Source organism: Mixophyes fleayi, chromosome 3, assembly GCF_038048845.1.
Source record: "Mixophyes fleayi isolate aMixFle1 chromosome 3, aMixFle1.hap1, whole genome shotgun sequence".
Taxonomy (NCBI): Eukaryota; Metazoa; Chordata; class Amphibia; order Anura; family Limnodynastidae; genus Mixophyes; species Mixophyes fleayi.
This window is the reverse complement of record NC_134404.1, coordinates 5,925,293-5,949,425: the sequence shown is the minus strand read 5'-3', so window position 1 is coordinate 5,949,425 and position 24,133 is coordinate 5,925,293. Positions and strand designations below refer to the sequence as shown.

At 34.9% G+C, this 24,133-nt stretch overlaps 8 non-coding genes across 8 annotated transcripts; all 8 read left to right on the top strand.

Moving 5' to 3' along the window:
• Window positions 1–238: 238 nt before the first annotated feature.
• TRNAF-GAA (transfer RNA phenylalanine (anticodon GAA)) lies at window positions 239–311 on the top strand. The gene has a single exon. It is a non-coding gene; the product is annotated as a tRNA-Phe (tRNA).
• Window positions 312–4,906: 4,595 nt separating this feature from the next.
• Window positions 4,907–4,979, top strand: TRNAF-GAA (transfer RNA phenylalanine (anticodon GAA)). The gene has a single exon. It is a non-coding gene; the product is annotated as a tRNA-Phe (tRNA).
• Window positions 4,980–5,684: 705 nt separating this feature from the next.
• TRNAF-GAA (transfer RNA phenylalanine (anticodon GAA)) lies at window positions 5,685–5,757 on the top strand. Its single transcript has one exon. It is a non-coding gene; the product is annotated as a tRNA-Phe (tRNA).
• Window positions 5,758–9,569: 3,812 nt separating this feature from the next.
• On the top strand, window positions 9,570–9,642 carry TRNAF-GAA (transfer RNA phenylalanine (anticodon GAA)). The gene has a single exon. It is a non-coding gene; the product is annotated as a tRNA-Phe (tRNA).
• Window positions 9,643–11,903: 2,261 nt separating this feature from the next.
• Window positions 11,904–11,976, top strand: TRNAF-GAA (transfer RNA phenylalanine (anticodon GAA)). The gene has a single exon. It is a non-coding gene; the product is annotated as a tRNA-Phe (tRNA).
• A 2,261-nt stretch (window positions 11,977–14,237) lies between these two features.
• TRNAF-GAA (transfer RNA phenylalanine (anticodon GAA)) lies at window positions 14,238–14,310 on the top strand. Its single transcript has one exon. It is a non-coding gene; the product is annotated as a tRNA-Phe (tRNA).
• A 6,151-nt stretch (window positions 14,311–20,461) lies between these two features.
• On the top strand, window positions 20,462–20,534 carry TRNAF-GAA (transfer RNA phenylalanine (anticodon GAA)). Its single transcript has one exon. It is a non-coding gene; the product is annotated as a tRNA-Phe (tRNA).
• A 2,262-nt stretch (window positions 20,535–22,796) lies between these two features.
• On the top strand, window positions 22,797–22,869 carry TRNAF-GAA (transfer RNA phenylalanine (anticodon GAA)). Its single transcript has one exon. It is a non-coding gene; the product is annotated as a tRNA-Phe (tRNA).
• Window positions 22,870–24,133: the final 1,264 nt, after the last annotated feature.

Sequence of the window (24,133 nt, the reverse complement as noted above, 5' to 3'; positions counted from 1 at the left end):
TCTTCTACTACAGGAGAGAAGATTAATGAGCCCTAGCCTTCCACTGAACAATAAAACTAAAATTAACAATACTTACCTGCAATGCAGCAGCAGATACTAAGGTGTTCATGATTTTCATGGACTCACCTTAAATTACAATGAAATTTAGAATGAGAAAGTACCTGTAGCTAATTAAAGCTTATTCATTTGAAATCATTATAGTAATCCGAAATTGTGAATACATTCATCTTCCAAGCTGGCCGAAATAGCTCAGCTGGGAGAGCGTTAGACTGAAGATCTAAAGGTCCCTGGTTCGATCCCGGGTTTCGGCATGTTTGAACAGGTGTTTTTTGAAGTGAAAAGCTCGAACTGGAAGTAATTTCAAGATGAAATTCCATAATGTCATCCACCAATTTTTCTTAACAAAGAAGAATATTCAGCCCCATCTTTCAAATAATCAGAACATTTCATTTAATAACACTGTCTAGAAATAAAGGATAAAAAGTGTCCATGATTTCAGTAGTCCGGGCTTGACTCTTTATGCAATTGTAATTATCTCAATGATAAAATTTCTCAGCATTTTGCATCAATGCTTCTATTATAAAATAAAGGTTTTGTGATGGGTGAACATACAGTATAAAAACTGCTATGAAATGCTATGTTTACATTCGAAGCAATCATGATGAAAAGAAAAACTGTTATATAACCTTGTGTAATCTTCCTGGCATGACTCAGTTTGGAGAAAGTTAGGTTGAAGATCCAAAGGATTGTTGGCTTTCAATTTCTGGGACTTTCTCTCTCTTCTACTACAGGAGAGAAGATTAATGAGCCCTAGCCTTCCACTGAACAATAAAACTAAAATTAACAATACTTACCTGCAATGCAGCAGCAGATACTAAGGTGTTCATGATTTTCATGGACTCACCTTAAATTCCAATGAAATTTAGAATGAGAAAGTACCTGTAGCTAATTAAAGCTTATTCATTTGAAATCATTATAGTAATCCAAAATTGTGAATACATTCATCTTCCAAGCTGGCTGAAATAGCTCAGCTGGGAGAGCGTTATACTGAAGATCTAAAGGTCCCTGTTTCGATCCCGGGTTTTGGCATGTTTGAACAGGTGTTTTTTGAAGTGAAAAGCTCGAACTGGAAGTAATTTCAAGATGAAATTCCATAATGTCATCCACCAATTTTTCTTAGCAAAGAAGAATATTCAGCCCCATCTTTCAAATAATCAGAACATTTCATTTAATAACACTGTCCAGAAATAAAGGATAAAAAGTGTACATGATTTCAGTAGTCCGGGCTTGACTCTTTATGCAATTGTAATTATCTCAATGATAAAATTTCTCAGCATTTTGCATCAATGCTTCTATTATAAAATAAAGGTTTTGTGATGGGTGAACATACAGTATAAAAACTGCTATGAAATGCTATGTTTACTTTCGAAGCAATCATGATGAAAGGAAAAACTGTTATATAACTTTGTGTAATCTTCCTGGCATGACTCAGTTTGGAGAAAGTTAGGTTGAAGATCCAAAGGATTGTTGGCTTTCAATTTCTCGGGCTTTCTCTCTCTTCTACTACAGGAGAGAAGATTAATGAGCCCTAGCCTTCCACTGAACAATAAAACTAAAATTAACAATACTTACCTGCAATGCAGCAGCAGATACTAAGGTGTTCATGATTTTCATGGACTCACCTTAAATTCCAATAAAATTTAGAATGAGAAAGTACCTGTAGCTAATTAAAGCTTATTCATTTGAAATCATTATAGTAATCCAAAATTGTAAATAAATTTATCTTCCATGCTGGCTGAAATAGCTCAGCTGGGAGAGCGTTAGACTGAAGATCTAAAGGTCCCTGTTTCGATCCCGGGTTTCGGCATGTTTGAACAGGTGTTTTTTGAAGTGAAAAGCTCGAACTGGAAGTAATTTCAAGATGAAATTCCATAATTTCATCCACCAATTTTTCTTAGCAAAGAAGAATATTCAGCCCCATCTTTCAGATAATCAGAACATTTCATTTAATAACACTGTCCAGAAATACAGGATAAAAAGTGTCCATGATTTCAGTAGTCCGGGCTTGACTCTTTATGCAATTGTAATTATCTCAATGATAAAATTTCTCAGCATTTTGCATCAATGCTTCTATTATAAAATAAAGGTTTTGTGATGGGTGAATATACAGTATAAAAACTGCTATGAAATGCTATGTTTACATTCGAAGCAATCATGATGAAAGGAAAAACTGTTATATAACTTTGTGTAATCTTCCTGGCATGACTCAGTTTGGAGAAAGTTAGGTTGAAGATCCAAAGGATTGTTGGCTTTCAATTTCTGGGGCTTTCTCTCTCTTCTACTACAGGAGAGAAGATTAATGAGCCCTAGCCTTCCACTGAACAATAAAACTAAAATTAACAATACTTACCTGCAATGCAGCAGCAGATACTAAGGTGTTCATGATTTTCATGGACTCACCTTAAATTCCAATGAAATTTAGAATGAGAAAGTACCTGTAGCTAATTAAAGCTTATTCATTTGAAATCATTATAGTAATCCAAAATTGTGAATACATTTATCTTCCAAGCTGGCTGAAATAGCTCAGCTGGGAGAGCGTTAGACTGAAGATTTAAAGGTCCCTGTTTCGATCCCGGGTTTCGGCATGTTTGAACAGGTGTTTTTTGAAGTGAAAAGCTCGAACTGGAAGTAATTTCAAGATGAAATTCCATAATGTCATCCACCAATTTTTCTTAGCAAAGAAGAATATTCAGCCCCATCTTTCAAATAATCAGAACATTTCATTTAATAACACTGTCCAGAAATAAAGGATAAAAAGTGTCCATGATTTCAGTAGTCCGGGCTTGACTCTTTATGCAATTGTAATTATCTCAATGATAAAATTTCTCAGCATTTTGCATCAATGCTTCTATTATAAAATAAAGGTTTTGTGATGGGTGAACATACAGTATAAAAACTGCTATGAAATGCTATGTTTACATTCGAAGCAATCATGATGAAAGGAAAAACTGTTATATAACTTTGTGTAATCTTCCTGGCATGACTCAGTTTGGAGAAAGTTAGGTTGAAGATCCAAAGGATTGTTGGCTTTCAATTTCTGGGTCTTTGTATCTCTTCTACTACAGGAGAGAAGATTAATGAGCCCTAGCCTTCCACTGAACAATAAAACTAAAATTAACAATACTTACCTGCAATGCAGCAGCAGATACTAAGGTGTTCATGATTTTCATGGACTCACCTTAAATTCCAATGAATTTTAGAATGAGAAAGTACCTGTAGCTAATTAAAGCTTATTCATTTGAAATCATTATAGTAATCCGAAATTGTGAATACATTCATCTTCCAAGCTGGCCGAAATAGCTCAGCAGGGAGAGCGTTAGACTGAAGATCTAAAGGTCCCTGGTTTGATCCCGGGTTTCGGCATGTTTGAACAGGTGTTTTTTGAAGTGAAAAACTCGAACTGGAAGTAATTTCAAGATGAAATTCCATAATGTCATCCACCAATTTTTCTTAGCAAAGAAGAATATTCAGCCCCATCTTTCAAATAATCAGAACATTTCATTTAATAACACTGTCCAGAAATAAAGGATAAAAAGTGTCCATGATTTCAGTAGTCCGGGCTTGACTCTTTATGCAATTGTAATTATCTCAATGATAAAATTTCTCAGCATTTTGCATCAATGCTTCTATTATAAAATAAAGGTTTTGTGATGGGTGAACATACAGTAAAAAAACTGCTATGAAATGCTATGTTTACATTCGAAGCAATCATGATGAAAGGAAAAACTGTTATATAACTTTGTGTAATCTTCCTGGCATGACTCAGTTTGGAGAAAGTTAGGTTGCAGATCCAAAGGATTGTTGGCTTTCAATTTCTGGGGCTTTCTCTCTCTTCTACTACAGGAGAGAAGATTAATGAGCCCTAGCCTTCCACTGAACAATAAAACTAAAATTAACAATACTTACCTGCAATGCAGCAGCAGATACTAAGGTGTTCATGATTTTCATGGACTCACCTTAAATTCCAATGAAATTTAGAATGAGAAAGTACCTGTAGCTAATTAAAGCTTATTCATTTGAAATCATTATAGTAATCCAAAATTGTAAATACATTTATCTTCCATGCTGGCTGAAATAGCTCAGCTGGGAGAGCGTTAAACTGAAGATCTAAAGGTCCCTGTTTCGATCCCGGGTTTCGGCATGTTTGAACAGGTGTTTTTTGAAGTGAAAAGCTCGAACTGGAAGTAATTTCAAGATGAAATTCCATAATGTCATCCACCAATTTTTCTTAGCAAAGAAGAATATTCAGCCCCATCTTTCAGATAATCAGAACATTTTATTTAATAACACTGTCCAGAAATAAAGGATAAAAAGTGTCCATGATTTCAGTAGTCCGGGCTTGACTCTTTATGCAATTGTAATTATCTCAATGATAAAATTTCTCAGCATTTTGCATCAATGCTTCTATTATAAAATAAAGGTTTTGTGATGGGTGAACATACAGTATAAAAACTGCTATGAAATGCTATGTTTACATTCGAAGCAATCATGATGAAAAGAAAAACTGTTATATAACCTTGTGTAATCTTCCTGGCATGACTCAGTTTGGAGAAAGTTAGGTTGAAGATCCAAAGGATTGTTGGCTTTCAATTTCTGGGGCTTTCTCTCTCTTCTACTATAGGAGAGAAGATTAATGAGCCCTAGCCTTCCAATGAACAATAAAACTAAAATTAACAATACTTACCTGCAATGCAGCAGCAGATACTAAGGTGTTCATGATTTTCATGGACTCACCTTAAATTCCAATGAAATTTAGAATGAGAAAGTACCTGTAGCTAATTAAAGCTTATTCATTTGAAATCATTATAGTAATCCGAAATTGTGAATACATTCATCTTCCAAGCTGGCCGAAATAGCTCAGCTGGGAGAGCGTTAGACTGAAGATCTAAAGGTCCCTGGTTCGATCCCGGGTTTCGGCATGTTTGAACAGGTGTTATTTGAAGTGAAAAGCTCGAACTGGAAGTAATTTCAAGATGAAATTCCATAATGTCATCCACCAATTTTTCTTAGCAAAGAAGAATATTCAGCCCCATCTTTCAAATAATCAGAACATTTCATTTAATAACACTGTCCAGAAATACAGGATAAAAAGTGTCCATGATTTCAGTAGTCCGGGCTTGACTCTTTATGCAATTGTAATTATCTCAATGATAAAATTTCTCAGCATTTTGCATCAATGCTTCTATTATAAAAAAAAGGTTTTGTGATGGGTGAACATATAGTATAATAACTGCTATGAAATGCTATGTTTACATTCGAAGCAATCATGATGAAAGAAAAAACTGTTATATAACCTTGTGTAATCTTCCTGGCATGACTCAGTTTGGAGAAAGTTAGGTTGAAGATCCAAAGGATTGTTGGCTTTCAATTTCTGGGGCTTTCTCTCTCTTCTACTACAGGAGAGAAGATTAATGAGCCCTAGCCTTCCACTGAACAATAAAACTAAAATTAACAATACTTACCTGCAATGCAGCAGCAGATACTAAGGTGTTCATGATTTTCATGGACTCACCTTAAATTACAATGAAATTTAGAATGAGAAAGTACCTGTAGCTAATTAAAGCTTATTCATTTGAAATCATTATAGTAATCCGAAATTGGGAATATATTCATCTTCCAAGCTGGCCGAAATAGCTCAGCTGGGAGAGCGTTAGACTGAAGATCTAAAGGTCCCTGGTTCGATCCCGGGTTTCGGCATGTTTGAACAGGTGTTTTTTGAAGTGAAAAGCTCGAACTGGAAGTAATTTCAAGATGAAATTCCATAATGTCATCCACCAATTTTTCTTAACAAAGAAGAATATTCAGCCCCATCTTTCAAATAATCAGAACATTTCATTTAATAACACTGTCCAGAAATACAGGATAAAAAGTGTCCATGATTTCAGTAGTCCGGGCTTGACTCTTTATGCAATTGTAATTATCTCAATGATAAAATTTCTCAGCATTTTGCATCAATGCTTCTATTATAAAATAAAGGTTTTGTGATGGGTGAACATACAGTATAAAAACTGCTATGAAATGCTATGTTTACATTCGAAGCAATCATAATGAAAGGAAAAACTGTTATATAACCTTGTGTAATCTTCCTGGCATGACTAAGTTTGGAGAAAGTTAGGTTGAAGATCCAAAGGATTGTTGGCTTTCATATTCTGGGGCTTTCTCTCTCTTCTACTACAGGAGAGAAGATTAATGAGCCCTAGCCTTCCACTGAACAATAAAACTAATATTAACAATACTTACCTGCAATGCAGCAGCAGATACTAAGGTGTTCATGATTTTCATGGACTCACCTTAAATTCCAATGAAATTTAGAATGAGAAAGTACCTGTAGCTAATTAAAGCTTATTCATTTGAAATCATTATAGTAATCCAAAATTGTGAATACATTCATCTTCCAAGCTGGCAGAAATAGCTCAGCTGGGAGAGCGTTAGACTGAAGATCTAAAGGTCCCTGGTTCGATCCTGGGTTTCGGCATGTTTGAACAGGTGTTTTTTGAAGTGAAAAGCTCGAACTGGAAGTAATTTCAAGATGAAATTCCATAATGTCATCCACCAATTTTTCTTAGCAAAGAAGAATATTCAGCCCCATCTTTCAAATAATCAGAACATTTTATTTAATAACACTGTCCAGAAATACAGGATAAAAAATGTCCATGATTTCAGTAGTCCGGGCTTGACTCTTTATGCAATTGTAATTATCTCAATGATAAAATTTCTCAGCATTTTGCATCAATGCTTCTATTATAAAATAAAGGTTTTGTGATGGGTGAACATACAGTATAAAAACTGCTATGAAATGCTATGTTTACATTCGAAGCAATCATGAGAAAAAGAAAAACTGTTATATAACCTTGTGTAATCTTCCTGGCATGACTCAGTTTGGAGAAAGTTAGGTTGAAGATCCAAAGGATTGTTGGCTTTCAATTTCTGGGGCTTTCTCTCTCTTCTACTACAGGAGAGAGGATTAATGAGCCCTAGCCTTCCACTGAATAATAAAACTAAATTTAACAATACTTACCTGCAATGCAGCAGCAGATACTAAGGTGTTCATGATTTTCATGGACTCACCTTAAATTCCAATGAAATTTAGAATGTGAAAGTACCTGTAGCTAATTAAAGCTTATTCATTTGAAATCATTATAGTAATCCGAAATTGTGAATACATTCATTTTCCAAGCTGGATGAAATAGCTCAGCTGGGAGAGCGTTAGACTAAAGATATAAAGGTCCCTGGTTCAATGCTGGGTTTTGGCATGTTTGAACAGGTGTTTTTTTAAGTGAAAAGCTTAAACTGGAAGTAATTTCAAGATGAAATTCCATAATGTCATTCACCAATTTTTCTTAGCAAAGAAGAATATTCAGCCCCATCTTTCAAATAATCAGAACATTTCATTTAATAACACTGTCCAGAAATACAGGATAAAAAGTGTCCATGATTTCAGTAGTCCGGGCTTGACTCTTTATGCAATTGTAATTATCTCAATGATAAAATTTCTCAGCATTTTGCATCAATGCTTCTATTATAAAAAAAAGGTTTTTTGATGGGTGAACATATAGTATAACAACTGCTATGAAATGCTATGTTTACATTCAAAGCAATCATGATGAAAGGAAAAACTGTTATATAACCTTGTGTAATCTTCCTGGCATGACTAAGTTTGGAGAAAGTTAGGTTGAAGATCCAAAATGTTGTTGGCTTTCATATTCTGGGGCTTTCTCTCTCTTCTACTACAGGAGAGAAGATTAATGAGCCCTAGCCTTCCAATGAACAATAAAACTAAAATTAACAATACTTACCTGCAATGCAGCAGCAGATACTAAGGTGTTCATGATTTTCATGGACTCACCTTAAATTCCAATGAAATTTAGAATGAGAAAGTACCTGTAGCTAATTAAAGCTTATTCATTTCAAATCATTATAGTAATCCGAAATTGTGAATACATTCATCTTCCAAGCTGGCCGAAATAGCACAGCAGGAAGAGTGTTAGACTGAAGATCTAAAGGTCCCTGGTTTGATCCCGGGTTTTGGCATGTTTGAACAGGTGTTTTTTGAAGTGAAAAGCTCGAACTGGAAGTAATTTCAAGATGAAATTCCATAATGTCATCCACCAATTTTTCTTAGCAAAGAAGAATATTCAGCCCCATCTTTCAAATAATCAGAACATTTAATTTAATAACACTGTCCAGAAATACAGGATAAAAAGTGTCCATGATTTCAGTAGTCCGGGCTTGACTCTTCATGCAATTGTAATTATCTCAATGATAAAATTTCTCAGCATTTTGCATCAATGCTTCTATTATAAAATAAAGGTTTTGTGATGGGTGAACATACAGTATAAAAACTGCTATGAAATGCTATGTTTACATTCGAAGCAATCATGATGAATAGAAAAACTGTTATATAACTTTGTGTAATCTTCCTGGCATGACTCAGTTTGGAGAAAGTTAGGTTGAAGATCCAAAGGATTGTTGGCTTTAAATTTCTGGAACTTTCTCTTCTACTACAGGAGAGAAGATTAATGAGCCCTAGCCTTCCACTGAACAATAAAACTAAAATTAACAATACTTACCTGCAATGCAGCAGCAGATACTAAGGTGTTCATGATTTTCATGGACTCACCTTAAATTCCAAAGAAATTTAGAATGAGAAAGTAACTGTAGCTAATTAAAGCTTATTCATTTGAAATCATTATAGTAATCCGAAATCGTGAATACATTCATCTTCCAAGCTGGCTGAAATAGCTCACCTGGGAGAGCGTTAGACTGAAGATCTAAAGGTCCCTGGTTCGATCCAAGTTTTGGCATGTTTGAACAGGTGTTTTTTGAAGTGAAAAGCTCGAACTGGAAGTAATTTCAAGATGAAATTCCATAATGTCATCCACCAATTTTTCTTAGCAAAGAAGAATATTCAGCCCCATCGTTCAAATAATCAGAACATTTCATTTAATAACACTATCTAGAAATAAAGGATAAAAAGTGTCCATGATTTCAGTAGTCCGGGCTTGACTCTTTATGCAATTGTAATTATCTCAATGATAAAATTTCTCAGCATTTTGCATCAATGCTTCTATTATAAAATAAAGGTTTTGTGATGGGTGAACATACAGTATAAAAACTGCTATGAAATGCTATGTTTACATTCGAAGCAATCATGATGAAAGGAAAAACTGTTATATAACCTTGTGTAATCTTCCTGGCATGACTCAGTTTGGAGAAAGTTAGGTTGAAGATCCAAAGGATTGTTGGCTTTCAATTTCTGGGGCTTTCTCTCTCTTCTACTACAGGAGAGAAGATTAATGAGCCCTAGCCTTCCACTGAACAATAAAACTAAAATTAAAAATACTTACCTGCAATGCAGCAGCAGATACTAAGGTGTTCATGATTTTCATGGACTCACCTTAAATTACAATGAAATTTAGAATGAGAAAGTACCTGTAGCTAATTAAAGCTTATTCATTTGAAATCATTATAGTAATCCGAAATTGGGAATACATTCATCTTCCAAGCTGGCCGAAATAGCTCAGCTGGGAGAGCGTTAGACTGAAGATCTAAAGGTCCCTGGTTCGATCCCGGGTTTCGGCATGTTTGAACAGGTGCTTTTTGAAGTGAAAAGCTCGAACTGGAAGTAATTTCAAGATGAAATTCCATAATGTCATCCACCAATTTTTCTTAGCAAAGAAGAATATTCAGCCCCATCTTTCAAATAATCAGAACATTTCATTTAATAACACTGTCCAGAAATACAGGATAAAAAGTGTCCATGATTTCAGTAGTCCGGGCTTGAATCTTTATGCAATTGTAATTATCTCAATGATAAAATTTCTCAGCATTTTGCATCAATGCTTCTATTATAAAATAAAGGTTTTGTGATGGGTGAACATACACTATAAAAACTGCTATGAAATGCTATGTTTACATTCGAAGCAATCATGATGAAAGGAAAAACTGTTATATAACCTTGTGTAATCTTCCTGGCATGACTCAGTTTGGAGAAAGTTAGGTTGAAGATCCAAAGGATTGTTGGCTTTCAATTTCTGGGTCTTTCTATCTCTTCTACTACAGGAGAGAAGATTAATGAGCCCTAGCCTTCCACTGAACAATAAAACTAAAATTAACAATACTTACCTGCAATGCAGCAGCAGATACTAAGGTGTTCATGATTTTCATGGACTCACCTTAAATTCCAATGAAATTTAGAATGAGAAAGTACCTGTAGCTAATTAAAGCTTATTCATTTGAAATCATTATAGTAATCCGAAATTGTGAATACATTCATCTTCCAAGCTGGCCGAAATAGCTCAGCAGGGAGAGCGTTAGACTGAAGATCTAAAGGTCCCTGGTTTGATCCCGGGTTTCGGCATGTTTGAACAGGTGTTTTTTGAAGTGAAAAGCTCGAACTGGAAGTAATTTCAAGATGAAATTCCATAATGTCATCCACCAATTTTTCTTAGCAAAGAAGAATATTCAGCCCCATCTTTCAAATAATCAGAACATTTCATTTAATAACAGTGTCCAGAAATACAGGATAAAAAGTGTCCATGATTTCAGTAGTCCGGGCTTGACTCTTTATGCAATTGTAATTATCTCAACGATAAAGTTTCTCAGCATTTTGCATCAATGCTTCTATTATAAAATAAAGGTTTTGTGATGGGTGAACATACAGTATAAAAACTGCTATGAAATGCTATGTTTACATTCGAAGCAATCATGATGAAAGGAAAAACTGTTATATAACCTTGTGTAATCTTCCTGGCATGACTCAGTTTGGAGAAAGTTAGGTTGAAGATCCAAAGGATTGTTGGCTTTCAATTTCTGGGGCTTTCTCTCTCTTCTACTACAGGAGAGAAGATTAATGAGCCCTAGCCTTCCACTGAACAATAAAACTAAAATTAACAATACTTACCTGCAATGCAGCAGCAGATACTAAGGTGTTCATGATTTTCATGGACTCACCTTAAATTACAATGAAATTTAGAATGAGAAAGTACCTGTAGCTAATTAAAGCTTATTCATTTGAAATCATTATAGTAATCCGAAATTGGGAATACATTCATCTTCCAAGCTGGCCGAAATAGCTCAGCTGGGAGAGCGTTAGACTGAAGATCTAAAGGTCCCTGTTTCGATCCCGGGTTTCGGCATGTTTGAACAGGTGTTTTTTGAAGTGAAAAGCTCGAACTGGAAGTAATTTCAAGATGAAATTCCATAATGTCATCCACCAATTTTTCTTAACAAAGAAGAATATTCAGCCCCATCTTTCAAATAATCAGAACATTTCATTTAATAACACTGTCTAGAAATAAAGGATAAAAAGTGTCCATGATTTCAGTAGTCCGGGCTTGACTCTTTATGCAATTGTAATTATCTCAATGATAAAATTTCTCAGCATTTTGCATCAATGCTTCTATTATAAAATAAAGGTTTTGTGATGGGTGAACATACAGCATAAAAACTGCTATGAAATGCTATGTTTACATTTGAAGCAATCATGATGAAAGGAAAAACTGTTATATAACCTTGTGTAATCTTCCTGGCATGACTCAGTTTGGAGAAAGTTAGGTTGAAGATCCAAAGGATTGTTGGCTTTCAATTTCTGGGGCTTTCTCTCTCTTCTACTACAGGAGAGAAGATTAATGAGCCCTAGCCTTCCACTGAACAATAAAACTAAAATTAACAATACTTACCTGCAATGCAGCAGCAGATACTAAGGTGTTCATGATTTTCATGGACTCACCTTAAATTACAATGAAATTTAGAATGAGAAAGTACCTGTAGCTAATTAAAGCTTATTCATTTGAAATCATTATAGTAATCCGAAATTGGGAATACATTCATCTTCCAAGCTGGCCGAAATAGCTCAGCTGGGAGAGCGTTAGACTGAAGATCTAAAGGTCCCTGGTTCGATCCCGGGTTTCGGCATGTTTGAACAGGTGTTTTTTGAAGTGAAAAGCTCGAACTGGAAGTAATTTCAAGATGAAATTCCATAATGTCATCCACCAATTTTTCTTAACAAAGAAGAATATTCAGCCCCATCTTTCAAATAATCAGAACATTTCATTTAATAACACTGTCTAGAAATAAAGGATAAAAAGTGTCCATGATTTCAGTAGTCCGGGCTTGACTCTTTATGCAATTGTAATTATCTCAATGATAAAATTTCTCAGCATTTTGCATCAATGCTTCTATTATAAAATAAAGGTTTTGTGATGGGTGAACATACACTATAAAAACTGCTATGAAATGCTATGTTTACATTCGAAGAAATCATGATGAAAGGAAAAACTGTTATATAACCTTGTGTAATCTTCCTGGCATGACTCAGTTTGGAGAAAGTTAGGTTGAAGATCCAAAGGATTGTTGGCTTTCAATTTCTGGGTCTTTCTATCTCTTCTACTACAGGAGAGAAGATTAATGAGCCCTAGCCTTCCACTGAACAATAAAACTAAAATTAACAATACTTACCTGCAATGCAGCAGCAGATACTAAGGTGTTCATGATTTTCATGGACTCACCTTAAATTCCAATGAAATTTAGAATGAGAAAGTACCTGTAGCTAATTAAAGCTTATTCATTTGAAATCATTATAGTAATCCGAAATTGTGAATACATTCATCTTCCAAGCTGGCCGAAATAGCTCAGCAGGGAGAGCGTTAGACTGAAGATCTAAAGGTCCCTGGTTTGATCCCGGGTTTCGGCATGTTTGAACAGGTGTTTTTTGAAGTGAAAAGCTCGAACTGGAAGTAATTTCAAGATGAAATTCCATAATGTCATCCACCAATTTTTCTTAGCAAGGAAGAATATTCAGCCCCATCTTTCAAATAATCAGAACATTTCATTTAATAACACTGTCCAGAAATACAGGATAAAAAGTGTCCATGATTTCAGTAGTCCGGGCTTGACTCTTTATGCAATTGTAATTATCTCAACGATAAAGTTTCTCAGCATTTTGCATCAATGCTTCTATTATAAAATAAAGGTTTTGTGATGGGTGAACATACAGTATAAAAACTGCTATGAAATGCTATGTTTACATTCGAAGCAATCATGATGAAAGGAAAAACTGTTATATAACCTTGTGTAATCTTCCTGGCATGACTCAGTTTGGAGAAAGTTAGGTTGAAGATCCAAAGGATTGTTGGCTTTCAATTTCTGGGGCTTTCTCTCTCTTCTACTACAGGAGAGAAGATTAATGAGCCCTAGCCTTCCACTGAACAATAAAACTAAAATTAACAATACTTACCTGCAATGCAGCAGCAGATACTAAGTTGTTCATGATTTTCATGGACTCACCTTAAATTACAATGAAATTTAGAATGAGAAAGTACCTGTAGCTAATTAAAGCTTATTCATTTGAAATCATTATAGTAATCCGAAATTGGGAATACATTCATCTTCCAAGCTGGCCGAAATAGCTCAGCTGGGAGAGCGTTAGACTGAAGATCTAAAGGTCCCTGTTTCGATCCTGGGTTTCGGCATGTTTGAACAGGTGTTTTTTGAAGTGAAAAGCTCGAACTGGAAGTAATTTCAAGATGAAATTCCATAATGTCATCCACCAATTTTTCTTAACAAAGAAGAATATTCAGCCCCATCTTTCAAATAATCAGAACATTTCATTTAATAACACTGTCTAGAAATAAAGGATAAAAAGTGTCCATGATTTCAGTAGTCCGGGCTTGACTCTTTATGCAATTGTAATTATCTCAATGATAAAATTTCTCAGCATTTTGCATCAATGCTTCTATTATAAAATAAAGGTTTTGTGATGGGTGAACATACAGTATAAAAACTGCTATGAAATGCTATGTTTACATTCGAAGCAATCATGATGAAAGGAAAAACTGTTATATAACCTTGTGTAATCTTCCTGGCATGACTCAGTTTGGAGAAAGTTAGGTTGAAGATCCAAAGGATTGTTGGCTTTCAATTTCTGGGGCTTTCTCTCTCTTCTACTACAGGAGAGAAGATTAATGAGCCCTAGCCTTCCACTGAACAATAAAACTAAAATTAACAATACTTACCTGCAATGCAGCAGCAGATACTAAGGTGTTCATGATTTTCATGGACTCACCTTAAATTACAATGAAATTTAGAATGAGAAAGTACCTGTAGCTAATTAAAGCTTATTCATTTGAAATCATTATAGTAATCCGAAATTGGGAATACATTCATCTTCCAAGCTGGCCGAAATAGCTCAGCTGGGAGAGCGTTAGACTGAAGATCTAAAGGTCCCTGGTTCGATCCCGGGTTTCGGCATGTTTGAACAGGTGTTTTTTGAAGTGAAAAGCTCAAACTGGAAGTAATTTCAAGATGAAATTCCATAATGTCATCCACCAATTTTTCTTAACAAAGAAGAATATTCAGCCCCATCTTTCAAATAATCAGAACATTTCATTTAATAACACTGTCTAGAAATAAAGGATAAAAAGTGTCCATGATTTCAGTAGTCCGGGCTTGACTCTTTATGCAATTGTAATTATCTCAATGATAAAATTTCTCAGCATTTTGCATCAATGCTTCTATTATAAAATAAAGGTTTTGTGATGGGTGAACATACACTATAAAAACTGCTATGAAATGCTATGTTTACATTCGAAGAAATCATGATGAAAGGAAAAACTGTTATATAACCTTGTGTAATCTTCCTGGCATGACTCAGTTTGGAGAAAGTTAGGTTGAAGATCCAAAGGATTGTTGGCTTTCAATTTCTGGGTCTTTCTATCTCTTCTACTACAGGAGAGAAGATTAATGAGCCCTAGCCTTCCACTGAACAATAAAACTAAAATTAACAATACTTACCTGCAATGCAGCAGCAGATACTAAGGTGTTCATGATTTTCATGGACTCACCTTAAATTCCAATGAAATTTAGAATGAGAAAGTACCTGTAGCTAATTAAAGCTTATTCATTTGAAATCATTATAGTAATCCGAAATTGTGAATACATTCATCTTCCAAGCTGGCCGAAATAGCTCAGCAGGGAGAGCGTTAGACTGAAGATCTAAAGGTCCCTGGTTTGATCCCGGGTTTCAGCATGTTTGAACAGGTGTTTTTTGAAGTGAAAAGCTCGAACTGGAAGTAATTTCAAGATGAAATTCCATAATGTCATCCACCAATTTTTCTTAGCAAAGAAGAATATTCAGCCCCATCTTTCAAATAATCAGAACATTTCATTTAATAACACTGTCCAGAAATACAGGATAAAAAGTGTCCATGATTTCAGTAGTCCGGGCTTGACTCTTTATGCAATTGTAATTATCTCAACGATAAAGTTTCTCAGCATTTTGCATCAATGCTTCTATTATAAAATAAAGGTTTTGTGATGGGTGAACATACAGTATAAAAACTGCTATGAAATGCTATGTTTACATTCAAAGCAATCATGATGAAAGGAAAAACTGTTATATAACTTTGTGTAATCTTCCTGGCATGACTCAGTTTGGAGAAAGTTAGGTTGAAGATCCAAAGGATTGTTGGCTTTCAATTTCTGGGGCTTTCTCTCTCTTCTACTACAGGAGAGAAGATTAATGAGCCCTAGCCTTCCACTGAACAATAAAACTAAAATTAACAATACTTACCTGCAATGCAGCAGCAGATACTAAGGTGTTCATGATTTTCATGGACTCACCTTAAATTACAATGAAATTTAGAATGAGAAAGTATCTGTAGCTAATTAAAGCTTATTCATTTGAAATCATTATAGTAATCCAAAATTGTGAATACATTCATCTTCCAAGCTGGCTGAAATAGCTCAGCTGGGAGAGCGTTAGACTGAAGATCTAAAGGTCCCTGTTTCGATCCCGGGTTTCGGCATGTTTGAACAGGTGTTTTCTGAAGTGAAAAGCTCGAACTGGAAGTAATTTCAAGATGAAATTCCATAATGTCATCCACCAATTTTTCTTAGCAAAGAAGAATATTCAGCCCAATCTTTCAAATAATCAGAACATTTCATTTAATAACACTGTCCAGAAATAAAGGATAAAAAGTGTACATGATTTCAGTAGTCTGGGCTTGACTCTTTATGCAATTGTAATTATCTCAATGATAAAATTTCTAAGCATTTTGCATCAATGCTTCTATTATAAAATAAAGGTTTTGTGATGGGTGAACATACAGTATAAAAACTGCTATGAAATGCTATGTTTACTTTCGAAGCAATCATGATGAAAGGAAAAACTGTTATATAACTTTGTGTAATCTTCCTGGCATGACTCAGTTTGGAGAAAGTTAGGTTGAAGATCCAAAGGATTGTTGGCTTTCAATTTCTGGGGCTTTCTCTCTCTTCTACTACAGGAGAGAAGATTAATGAGCCCTAGCCTTCCAATGAACAATAAAACTAAAATTAACAATACTTACCTGCAATGCAGCAGCAGATACTAAGGTGTTCATGATTTTCATGGACTCACCTTAAATTCCAATAAAATTTAGAATGAGAAAGTACCTGTAGCTAATTAAAGCTTATTCATTTGAAATCATTATAGTAATCCAAAATTGTGAATACATTTATCTTCCATGCTGGCTGAAATAGCTCAGCTGGGAGAGCGTTAGACTGAAGATCTAAAGGTCCCTGTTTCAATCCCGGGTTTCGGCATGTTTGAACAGGTGTTTTTTGAAGTGAAAAGCTCGAACTGGAAGTAATTTCAAGATGAAATTCCATAATGTCATCCACCAATTTTTCTTAGCAAAGAAGAATATTCAGCCCCATCTTTCAGATAATCAGAACATTTCATTTAATAACACTGTCCAGAAATAAAGGATAAAAAGTGTCCATGATTTCAGTAGTCCGGGCTTGACTCTTTATGCAATTGTAATTATCTCAATGATAAAATTTCTCAGCATTTTGCATCAATGCTTCTATTATAAAATAAAGGTTTTGTGATGGGTGAACATACAGTATAAAAACTGCTATGAAATGCTATGTTTACATTCGAAGCAATCATGATGAAAGGAAAAACTGTTATATAACTTTGTGTAATCTTCCTGGCATGACTCATTTTGGAGAAAGTTAGGTTGAAGATCCAAAGGATTGTTGGCTTTCAATTTCTGGGGCTTTCTCTCTCTTCTACTACAGGAGAGAAGATTAATGAGCCCTAGCCTTCCACTGAACAATAAAACTAAAATTAACAATACTTACCTGCAATGCAGCAGCAGATACTAAGGTGTTCATGATTTTCATGGACTCACCTTAAATTACAATGAAATTTAGAATGAGAAAGTACCTGTAGCTAATTAAAGCTTATTCATTTGAAATCATTATAGTAATCCAAAATTGTGAATACATTTATCTTCCAAGCTGGCTGAAATAGCTCAGCTGGAAGAGCGTTAGACTGAAGATTTAAAGGTCCCTGTTTCGATCCCGGGTTTCGGCATGTTTGAACAGGTGTTTTTTGAAGTGAAAAGCTCGAACTGGAAGTAATTTCAAGATGAAATTCCATAATGTCATCCACCAATTTTTCTTAGCAAAGAAGAATATTCAGCCCCATCTTTCAAATAATCAGAACATTTCATTTAATAACACTGTCCAGAAATAAAGGATAAAAAGTATCCATGATTTCAGTAGTCCGGGCTTGACTCTTTATGCAATTGTAATTATCTCAATGATAAAATTTCTCAGCATTTTGCATCAATGCTTCTATTATAAAATAAAGGTTTTGTGATGGGTGAACATACAGTATAAAAACTGCTATGAAATGCTATGTTTACATTCGAAGCAATCATGATGAAAGGAAAAACTGTTATATAACTTTGTGTAATCTTCCTGGCATGACTCAGTTTGGAGAAAGTTAGGTTGAAGATCCAAAGGATTGTTGGCTTTCAATTTCTGGGGCTTTCTCTCTCTTCTACTACAGGAGAGAAGATTAATGAGCCCTAGCCTTCCACTGAACAATAAAACTAAAATTAACAATACTTACCTGCAATGCAGCAGCAGATACTAAGGTGTTCATGATTTTCATGGACTCACCTTAAATTCCAATGAAATTTAGAATGAGAAAGTACCTGTAGCTAATTAAAGCTTATTCATTTGAAATCATTATAGTAATCCGAAATTGTGAATACATTCATCTTCCAAGCTGGCCGAAATAGCTCAGCAGGGAGAGCGTTAGACTGAAGATCTAAAGGTCCCTGGTTTGATCCCGGGTTTCGGCATGTTTGAACAGGTGTTTTTTGAAGTGAAAAACTCGAACTGGAAGTAATTTCAAGATGAAATTCCATAATGTCATCCACCAATTTTTCTTAGCAAAGAAGAATATTCAGCCCCATCTTTCAAATAATCAGAACATTTCATTTAATAACACTGTCCAGAAATAAAGGATAAAAAGTGTCCATGATTTCAGTAGTCCGGGCTTGACTCTTTATGCAATTGTAATTATCTCAACGATAAAGTTTCTCAGCATTTTGCATCAATGCTTCTATTATAAAATAAAGGTTTTGTGATGGGTGAACATACAGTATAAAAACTGCTATGAAATGCTATGTTTACATTCGAAGCAATCATGATGAAAGGAAAAACTGTTATATAACCTTGTGTAATCTTCCTGGCATGACTCAGTTTGGAGAAAGTTAGGTTGAAGATCCAAAGGATTGTTGGCTTTCAATTTCTGGGGCTTTCTCTCTCTTCTACTACAGGAGAGAAGATTAATGAGCCCTAGCCTTCCACTGAACAATAAAACTAAAATTAACAATACTTACCTGCAATGCAGCAGCAGATACTAAGGTGTTCATGATTTTCATGGACTCACCTTAAATTACAATGAAATTTAGAATGAGAAAGTACCTGTAGCTAATTAAAGCTTATTCATTTGAAATCATTATAGTAATCCGAAATTGGGAATACATTCATCTTCCAAGCTGGCCGAAATAGCTCAGCTGGGAGAGCGTTAGACTGAAGATCTAAAGGTCCCTGTTTCGATCCCGGGTTTCGGCATGTTTGAACAGGTGTTTTTTGAAGTGAAAAGCTCGAACTGGAAGTAATTTCAAGATGAAATTCCATAATGTCATCCACCAATTTTTCTTAACAAAGAAGAATATTCAGCCCCATCTTTCAAATAATCAGAACATTTCATTTAATAACACTGTCTAGAAATAAAGGATAAAAAGTGTCCATGATTTCAGTAGTCCGGGCTTGACTCTTTATGCAATTGTAATTATCTCAATGATAAAATTTCTCAGCATTTTGCATCAATGCTTCTATTATAAAATAAAGGTTTTGTGATGGGTGAACATACAGTATAAAAACTGCTATGAAATGCTATGTTTACATTCGAAGCAATCATGATGAAAGGAAAAACTGTTATATAACCTTGTGTAATCTTCCTGGCATGACTCAGTTTGGAGAAAGTTAGGTTGAAGATCCAAAGGATTGTTGGCTTTCAATTTCTGGGGCTTTCTCTCTCTTCTACTACAGGAGAGAAGATTAATGAGCCCTAGCCTTCCACTGAACAATAAAACTAAAATTAACAATACTTACCTGCAATGCAGCAGCAGATACTAATTTGTTCATGATTTTCATGGACTCACCTTAAATTACAATGAAATTTAGAATGAGAAAGTACCTGTAGCTAATTAAAGCTTATTCATTTGAAATCATTATAGTAATCCGAAATTGGGAATACATTCATCTTCCAAGCTGGCCGAAATAGCTCAGCTGGGAGAGCGTTAGACTGAAGATCTAAAGGTCCCTGTTTCGATCCCGGGTTTCGGCATGTTTGAACAGGTGTTTTTTGAAGTGAAAAGCTCGAACTGGAAGTAATTTCAAGATGAAATTCCATAATGTCATCCACCAATTTTTCTTAACAAAGAAGAATATTCAGCCCCATCTTTCAAATAATCAGAACATTTCATTTAATAACACTGTCTAGAAATAAAGGATAAAAAGTGTCCATGATTTCAGTAGTCCGGGCTTGACTCTTTATGCAATTGTAATTATCTCAATGATAAAATTTCTCAGCATTTTGCATCAATGCTTCTATTATAAAATAAAGGTTTTGTGATGGGTGAACATACAGTATAAAAACTGCTATGAAATGCTATGTTTACATTCGAAGCAATCATGATGAAAGGAAAAACTGTTATATAACCTTGTGTAATCTTCCTGGCATGACTCAGTTTGGAGAAAGTTAGGTTGAAGATCCAAAGGATTGTTGGCTTTCAATTTCTGGGGCTTTCTCTCTCTTCTACTACAGGAGAGAAGATTAATGAGCCCTAGCCTTCCACTGAACAATAAAACTAAAATTAACAATACTTACCTGCAATGCAGCAGCAGATACTAAGGTGTTCATGATTTTCATGGACTCACCTTAAATTACAATGAAATTTAGAATGAGAAAGTACCTGTAGCTAATTAAAGCTTATTCATTTGAAATCATTATAGTAATCCGAAATTGGGAATACATTCATCTTCCAAGCTGGCCGAAATAGCTCAGCTGGGAGAGCGTTAGACTGAAGATCTAAAGGTCCCTGGTTCGATCCCGGGTTTCGGCATGTTTGAACAGGTGTTTTTTTGAAGTGAAAAGCTCGAACTGGAAGTAATTTCAAGATGAAATTCCATAATGTCATCCACCAATTTTTCTTAACAAAGAAGAATATTCAGCCCCATCTTTCAAATAATCAGAACATTTCATTTAATAACACTGTCTAGAAATAAAGGATAAAAAGTGTCCATGATTTCAGTAGTCCGGGCTTGACTCTTTATGCAATTGTAATTATCTCAATGATAAAATTTCTCAGCATTTTGCATCAATGCTTCTATTATAAAATAAAGGTTTTGTGATGGGTGAACATACACTATAAAAACTGCTATGAAATGCTATGTTTACATTCGAAGAAATCATGATGAAAGGAAAAACTGTTATATAACCTTGTGTAATCTTCCTGGCATGACTCAGTTTGGAGAAAGTTAGGTTGAAGATCCAAAGGATTGTTGGCTTTCAATTTCTGGGTCTTTCTATCTCTTCTACTACAGGAGAGAAGATTAATGAGCCCTAGCCTTCCACTGAACAATAAAACTAAAATTAACAATACTTACCTGCAATGCAGCAGCAGATACTAAGGTGTTCATGATTTTCATGGACTCACCTTAAATTCCAATGAAATTTAGAATGAGAAAGTACCTGTAGCTAATTAAAGCTTATTCATTTGAAATCATTATAGTAATCCGAAATTGTGAATACATTCATCTTCCAAGCTGGCCGAAATAGCTCAGCTGGGAGAGCGATAGACTGAAGATCTAAAGGTCCCTGGTTCGATCCCGGGTTTCGGCATGTTTGAACAGGTGTTTTTTGAAGTGAAAAGCTCGAACTGGAAGTAATTTCAAGATGAAATTCCATAATGTCATCCACCAATTTTTCTTAACAAAGAAGAATATTCAGACCCATCTTTCAAATAATCAGAACATTTCATTTAATAACACTGTCTAGAAATAAAGGATAAAAAGTGTCCATGATTTCAGTAGTCCAGGCTTGACTCTTTATGCAATTGTAATTATCTCAATGATAAAATTTCTCAGCATTTTGCATCAATGCTTCTATTATAAAATAAAGGTTTTGTGATGGGTGAACATACACTATAAAAACTGCTATGAAATGCTATGTTTACATTCGAAGAAATCATGATGAAAGGAAAAACTGTTATATAACCTTGTGTAATCTTCCTGGCATGACTCAGTTTGGAGAAAGTTAGGTTGAAGATCCAAAGGATTGTTGGCTTTCAATTTCTGGGTCTTTCTATCTCTTCTACTACAGGAGAGAAGATTAATGAGCCCTAGCCTTCCACTGAACAATAAAACTAAAATTAACAATACTTACCTGCAATGCAGCAGCAGATACTAAGGTGTTCATGATTTTCATGGACTCACCTTAAATTCCAATGAAATTTAGAATGAGAAAGTACCTGTAGCTAATTAAAGCTTATTCATTTGAAATCATTATAGTAATCCGAAATTGTGAATACATTCATCTTCCAAGCTGGCCGAAATAGCTCAGCAGGGAGAGCGTTAGACTGAAGATCTAAAGGTCCCTGGTTTGATCCCGGGTTTCGGCATGTTTGAACAGGTGTTTTTTGAAGGGAAAAGCTCGAACTGGAAGTAATTTCAAGATGAAATTCCATAATGTCATCCACCAATTTTTCTTAGCAAAGAAGAATATTCAGCCCCATCGTTCAAATAATCAGAACATTTCATTTAATAACACTATCTAGAAATAAAGGATAAAAAGTGTCCATGATTTCAGTAGTCCGGGCTTGACTCTTTATGCAATTGTAATTATCTCAATGATAAAATTTCTCAGCATTTTGCATCAATGCTTCTATTATAAAATAAAGGTTTTGTGATGGGTGAACATACAGTATAAAAACTGCTATGAAATGCTATGTTTACATTCGAAGCAATCATGATGAAAGGAAAAACTGTTATATAACCTTGTGTAATCTTCCTGGCATGACTCAGTTTGGAGAAAGTTAGGTTGAAGATCCAAAGGATTGTTGGCTTTCAATTTCTGGGGCTTTCTCTCTCTTCTACTACAGGAGAGAAGATTAATGAGCCCTAGCCTTCCACTGAACAATAAAACTAAAATTAAAAATACTTACCTGCAATGCAGCAGCAGATACTAAGGTGTTCATGATTTTCATGGACTCACCTTAAATTACAATGAAATTTAGAATGAGAAAGTACCTGTAGCTAATTAAAGCTTATTCATTTGAAATCATTATAGTAATCCGAAATTGGGAATACATTCATCTTCCAAGCTGGCCGAAATAGCTCAGCTGGGAGAGCGTTAGACTGAAGATCTAAAGGTCCCTGGTTCGATCCCGGGTTTCGGCATGTTTGAACAGGTGTTTTTTGAAGTGAAAAGCTCGAACTGGAAGTAATTTCAAGATGAAATTCCTTAATGTCATCCACCAATTTTTCTTAACAAAGAAGAATATTCAGCCCCATCTTTCAAATAATCAGAACATTTCATTTAATAACACTGTCTAGAAATAAAGGATAAAAAGTGTCCATGATTTCAGTAGTCCGGGCTTGACTCTTTATGCAATTGTAATTATCTCAATGATAAAATTTCTCAGCATTTTGCATCAATGCTTCTATTATAAAATAAAGGTTTTGTGATGGGTGAACATACAGTATAAAAACTGCTATGAAATGCTATGTTTACATTCGAAGCAATCATGATGAAAAGAAAAACTGTTATATAACCTTGTGTAATCTTCCTGGCATGACTCAGTTTATAGAAAGTTAGGTTGAAGATCCAAAGGATTGTTGGCTTTCAATTTCTGGGTCTTTCTATCTCTTCTACTACAGGAGAGAAGATTAATGAGCCCTAGCCTTCCACTGAACAATAAAACTAAAATTAACAATACTTACCTGCAATGCAGCAGCAGATACTAAGGTGTTCATGATTTTCATGGACTCAGCTTAAATTCCAATGAAATTTAGAATGAGAAAGTACCTGTAGCTAATTAAAGCTTATTCATTTGAAATCATTATAGTAATCCGAAATTGTGAATACATTCATCTTCCAAGCTGGCCGAAATAGCTCAGCAGGGAGAGTGTTAGACTGAAGATCTAAAGGTCCCTGGTTTGATCCCGGGTTTCGGCATGTTTGAACAGGTGTTTTTTGAAGTGAAAAGCTCGAACTGGAAGTAATTTCAAGATGAAATTACATAATGTCATCCACCAATTTTTCTTAGCAAAGAAGAATATTCAGCCCCATCTTTCAAATAATCAGAACATTTCATTTAATAACACTGTCCAGAAATACAGGATAAAAAGTGTCCATGATTTCAGTAGTCCGGGCTTGACTCTTTATGCAATTGTAATTATCTCAACGATAAAGTTTCTCAGCATTTTGCATCAATGCTTCTATTATAAAATAAAGGTTTTGTGATGGGTGAACATACAGTATAAAAACTGCTATGAAATGCTATGTTTACATTCGAAGCAATCATGATGAAAGGAAAAACTGTTATATAACCTTGTGTAATCTTCCTGGCATGACTCAGTTTGGAGAAAGTTAGGTTGAAGATCCAAAGGATTGTTGGCTTTCAATTTCTGGGGCTTTCTCTCTCTTCTACTACAGGAGAGA